The sequence below is a fragment of the Coffea arabica genome, chromosome 7e (assembly GCF_036785885.1).
Source record: "Coffea arabica cultivar ET-39 chromosome 7e, Coffea Arabica ET-39 HiFi, whole genome shotgun sequence".
NCBI classification, from domain to species: Eukaryota; Viridiplantae; Streptophyta; class Magnoliopsida; order Gentianales; family Rubiaceae; genus Coffea; species Coffea arabica.
The window spans coordinates 42,166,161-42,172,008 of NC_092323.1; the positions used below are offsets into that span (position 1 = coordinate 42,166,161).

A 5,848-nucleotide genomic window follows, 5' to 3' on the forward strand; every position below is an offset into this window, starting at 1 on the left:
CATAGAAAACAATAGTTGGTGCTAGTAGGTTGTATAGCATTCTCAATTCTTAATAGAAGACAATAATAAATACTAGTATATTATCCCATTATAGGTTCTAATGGCAGACAAGACACATATTGGTAGTTCAATCCTTCCTTTTGGTTTCACGTAGGAGCTAATACCCATTCATAAGAGTTTTGATTTCTAACAAGTACTAGTAGTTCCTTTTAGTTTCTAACTAGAATGGAAAATGCAAGATTTTGATTCTTGCACATGTTAGGCATTTACATGCATTGAAGCAAATGCTTTTCTACGTTTGTCTTTTATTTTTTATATATAAAGCAAATGCTAACTAATACTAATATTTAATGGTGTAAGTGATACAATTTCCTAAGGTATTACCGGTTTATTTATTAATAAAAATAAGTAATTAAACATGTAAAAGAATTTATCGGGTCCTCACACATATCCTCTCTAACCAAATTAATTCCCGATACAAGGGATAAAATAATCCATGAAAGAGGTGGTATTAGTCATCCCGGGATGACTAATAGATAGAATGATAAAATTTTATACTAATTTATCTTTACTACAAATACAAATTTATACTCGTATAATTATATAGCCCTACTCCCACATAATAATATAATATGAATGGACTAATTTGCTCCTACTAACTAATTTCAAAGTTTTTTAAGTAATTTGCCCCTACTACCAATATAATATTTTGGTCGGAATCCACCACATATCTTGCACGTGATCATTTTTTAAGGGCAATATTGTCAAATCAAAATTTACATAATCTGATAGATAGTCTCTCACATTTCATAAAATGAAATTTTTTTGTCTCTCGCATTTCATAAAATGAATTGTTTCGTCCCTCATATTTTATAAAATAAATTTTTTCATCCCTTATTGATCATGTGTATGAATAACTTTTTTTTAAACTCATGTATATATATATATATTTAATTTCATCTGAACAATACGAATAGCATGTAACATACCTCTATTTGATTTCGCTTGAACGTACTGTTCAGGTGAAATTAAAGTAGATATATACAGGGGTTTAAAAAAATTGTTAGTTTTTTTACTCATGTTTATTTTTTTTATTCAAAAATTGAAAATAAAGAAGACATTTAATCCTAAACAGTATCAATTATTTATATCGAATTAAATTTGGATAGAAAAAATAAACAAAGAAAAGTATGACAAAAAGAAGTAAATAATTGATACTTTTAAATTTTAAGATAATCACAAGGCAAGAAATTCAACTATTGGTCTTAAAGGTGGTGAGTAAAAATTTCAAATTTAAATTGTAATTTGTTAGCATGACTATAGAATTCGAGTTAGGATCGATTAATTATATGGCCTTATTACACAACTCAATAAATGAATTATTACCAAAATAGAAAAGTTATAAGTATTGAATACATTCACATAGTGAAATCAAATACAATTCATTTTATGAAATATAGAGAACTATAGATGGATTATGTAAATTTTTATCACATACAAGGCATATGATGAATTCCGGCCAAAAACTAGTTAGAAATCTAGGTAGGGACCAAATTTGATCAATGTGAATTTGTAAAGGACGTAAAATTATATTTTTAAAAGGAAGAGACGAAAAAAGTTATTTTACAAAATGTGAGGAACATTTTGAATGATTTTCCTTTAATCTAAACTTCCCAAATTATATTTGAACTACCAATTGCCACTTGGAAACCTTTATGTGAAATTACAATTATAGAATGAGAACCTATCCAATGTTGGTTTCGTGGTGTTATGTCATCAGCTGTATATTGTGGTTGCTTTGACAAAGTTTGATTAGGATCCCGATTACTAAAAGTAAATTAGCCAATTGAGCATTTTGCATAAGTGGAGGGTACAATTTATAATCAGATCAATAACTAGAGGGCCATAGTGCAAATTTTGCAATGTTTATCTCTTCCCCGCCGCTTCATCATGTTTGTATGCATCTTCTTGATGCGTAAATACCAGAAGAAGCAAAACGGAGAGACGGAAATTTCAGGGAGCATCAAGGGACCAGGATTGATTGACTTCAAGTAATTTAAGGTAAATAAATCATATACTTGAGTTATATAAAGCTGAATTGGATTGAATTGTATAAACAGTCAGCCTGAGCAGTTTTGAAAAATCAACTATAACTTAGTATAGAAAAGCCAAAATTGAGTGCTGTCAGTAGCATTTGAAACTAGATTCAAAAATCTTTCCAAAGATACAATATTCTAGCTCTAGTTCATTGTCTATTAATAGTGGAAAATTTGCAAATTTGGCATGAAATCATGACCTGCACAGCTAGGGACTGAAAAATTGCAGTGACTTGCAAATTAATTTAGACTAGCTTATGATCCAAATTTCTAAAATGTTCTTCTAATGATCATTAGTGCTTCAAGTCTAGTTTCTAACAGCACAATTTTTGTGATTTTTGACATATATAACCCAAGTTGCAAATTTTTAAAGGAGCATCGTTAGTGATGATTTAACAAGTGACAGCACAGTATTGACATTAGATTGTTAATGTTCTAATTTGCTATTTTAGGGGAAGATTAAGGGAGGATCGGAGTGACTTTTGACCGGACCTTGAATTATCCTAGAAGTTGGTAATTGGCACCTTCCTATCTCTATGGTTTTTGAAATGTATTCTAAAAAGGTTTTATTTGCTAATTGTTATGCAAAAAATGTATTTTGTTATATTAAATTGGATTGAACATATGTAATTTTTTTAGGACTATGTACTTATGAATGATTGTACTATGTGTTTAAAAGTGATTGCCGTTTGATGTTTTAGACATATTGGACTTATTAAAACAAGTAAATGATAGGAAAAGGCTTTAGGCTATGTAAATGCTGGTATGGTCTTGCCACGGGATGTAATAGTGGGTAACGGTCCGATCACGGGTATAAAGTGACACATAGTATGATATAAGGAGTTACATTTTAAATGGAATATGGCCCTATCACGTGTAAAAATAGTGAGTAAAGGCCCTATTACGAGTATAAAGTGACCATAACATGTTTTTTAACTGAAGGCAAAGTGGGAATAAGAAAAGATCACACGGATCAAAATTAAAGAATTACAAAATATGAATTTGTACATAAGTATGCATTACGTATATGTGAAATGTCAATTGTGATTGAATTACGTGAAATGATTTTATTAAATGTTATATTTCTTATTAATATGTTCGATCCAGTACAGATATGAATCGACTTCTTTTTGAACAAGCCGACGCTCTCCCCCACTTAATTGGCTCTCATGCAAATGAGAATCCAGTTTAGGATGAGTTGAAGACTAGCTTTGATCAAGTTATATTCTAGAGTTAAATTTTGCTAAATTGTAGCCTATATGACTTTTGTACCCTAGTAATGTATATATGTTGAAAGTTTAGTGTAAAGTATCATATGAATGATTTTCTATGTTTGGAACATTTTTTTAGCACATTCAAAGGAATATGTAAATGTTGGTTTATAGTTATAAACCCGATAGACGGCTTTATATCCTCTTGGAAGGGTATATTGGTGCCACGCTTCAAATTATAAGTTAAATAACCCTTTTTTAAATATGGTTATCGGATTTGGGACGTGACAAGGTGGCTTGGGGTTCAACCGTTACATACATGGAGCTACAACTGTTACTTATTTAGTATACGACATTACTGTTTGAGGAGGTTTAGAGCCTTTCCTCCAGTCCCCTGTTTCCCTTTTAGCCATATGTTGTATCATTCGCATCAGCATTCAGCTTCGCCTGTTGAAGTTGGAAGAATTCCATTCTTTCTTCTTCTTTTTTTTTTTTTTTGTGGTTCTTGGGTAAAAACGCGGAGCGTCAGAACTCATTTTCTATTAAGAGTTGTTAACAAAAACTATTGCATTTAGTTGATAATTGTGTTTCTAAGAAGAAAAAAGGTAGTCAAGCAAGGTATCTAAACAATTATGTAAATAAGATGAAAAAGCCATCAAAGTATCAAACAAACACAGCATTCACTTTTTTTTTTTTTTTTTTTTTTGGGATAACCCTTCTTCCATGAGATATCAACAAAAAATTGGTCGGTGCAAGTCAATTTCACTTTGCCAATTTTTGGAATGGTGGTAATGAAGTTAGCCTAATTTCTGGTAGTCTCTTAGCATATGGTGGCTAGGTTTTTAGAACAGTAAGTCCTCTTTTTATAACGTTTTTAGCTTCTTCATGGGCACACAAGTATCAGACGAGACAACCCGGTGCTAAAATGGATGAAGGAAGTTTTTGTTCCTAAATCTCAACATGGATAGGGTTGGGTATAATGAGCTTTTTCCTTTTGTGTCTTTTTTGGTGAAATACAATAGTTGCATCCGTGTCTTTTTTCAAACTGAATACGCAAACTTGGTATTTCAACCTTTTTTTTATTATTATTACAATGATATATTGTTTTTTCTTATTATATAGAATATGGTAGGGGAAAAAAAGTAGAAGTTTTAGTGGGGCATATATAGAATTGGGTAACGCACACCCATTTGAAATCATATATATTTATGACTCGTCCATTTTAACCATTAATCAAATTGATATATACGTGTTGATTTAATTATATTCATCACCTAATTATAACCCATTCAGACAAGTCTAAGGGTACATTTGATAAAACTAAAGTCTGAAATTTGAAATCCGAATCCATTAAATTATTGATTTATTAAGTATTAAATTTAATACATTTAAGTGCATATCACATTTAGTGATAAGTGAATAGTTTATCACTTAATTTTGAGAGTAAGTTTTGCCTAGAAAATTCAATGCTACTTAATTAATTCGGATGTTCAATTTTTAGTTATCAAATGGTATGAATATGTTAATATCTGAATCCATTAAGTTTCAATCTTAAATTGGATTATCAAACAGGGGAAATCACTGATTTTAGCAACTCTACTTCTAACTAATCACTATAACCTAATAATTTCATGAATATGCAATAGACGAATCAGGTAATCAATCCCTTCTCCTCACTACAATACGGGTTTCTTTGTGTATCAAGAGTTTTTTTTCATACCACGCGCTTACGTAAAAATCATACCATGCGCTTGTGTAAAGAGCATTCATATATTTCCTCCGTACAGCTTTACCACCGTTGTTTCAAACCAGTCTTATCCTATTTTTTTCTGTTCACTTAGAGGTATCCCAATTTTTTGATCAAACTAATCTCCTAAAACTGTGTGTAAAGCCTTGCCTGAAGAATATATACAACGAGATAACACATAAAAATCGATTCTGGAACCTGCTGGTAATTATCGAATTGCGAAACCAGTTGAACTAGCCACAGGAGGCCCAAACCACTCTTATCATTCTTTAGAATTTTCGTATTTACATGTTGATATATGGCATTGCTTTTTCTGTGATGACACTGATGCCTCGTCCAAGCAATGATGTTCAAAAGCTGGAGTAAGCCCCTTACGGTTCCCTCATCTAAGCATTTGAACCATATCGACCTATCTAGCAAACATCTCTCACATTTTCACAGATTTGGTACGAGCCAAATTTCCTGAATACGTTGAACCTTTTTCAAGCTTAAACATAATGAAAATTTAGACAAAAATCAACACAACCCAGTCGAAAATAATTTGCAAGTCCTTATCACAAATACCCCAATATTCATTTACTTCAACAACATAGCCCAACTCCAACGCCCGCGCCCCCCCCCCCCACCCACCCACACACAACACAAGGAAACCTCCGAAAAACAACCGACCAACCAACCAAATAAATCAGCTTCCTTCCCACCATAAGCACGTGTAGTCCACGAGCATTTCTTTTGAAGAAATTCTGGTTATATAGGAGGATATTAAAAACAACTACGAGCTAATAACAGCAATC

The 5,848-nt window shown here is 31.7% G+C and overlaps 1 long non-coding RNA gene across 1 annotated transcript; it reads left to right on the forward strand.

The window, feature by feature from the left end:
* Nucleotides 1-1,914: 1,914 nt before the first annotated feature.
* Nucleotides 1,915-3,543, forward strand: LOC113701743 (uncharacterized). Its single transcript, XR_003450999.2, has 3 exons — nt 1,915-2,061; nt 2,549-2,609; nt 3,209-3,543. It is a non-coding gene; the product is annotated as an uncharacterized lncRNA (long non-coding RNA).
* Nucleotides 3,544-5,848: the final 2,305 nt, after the last annotated feature.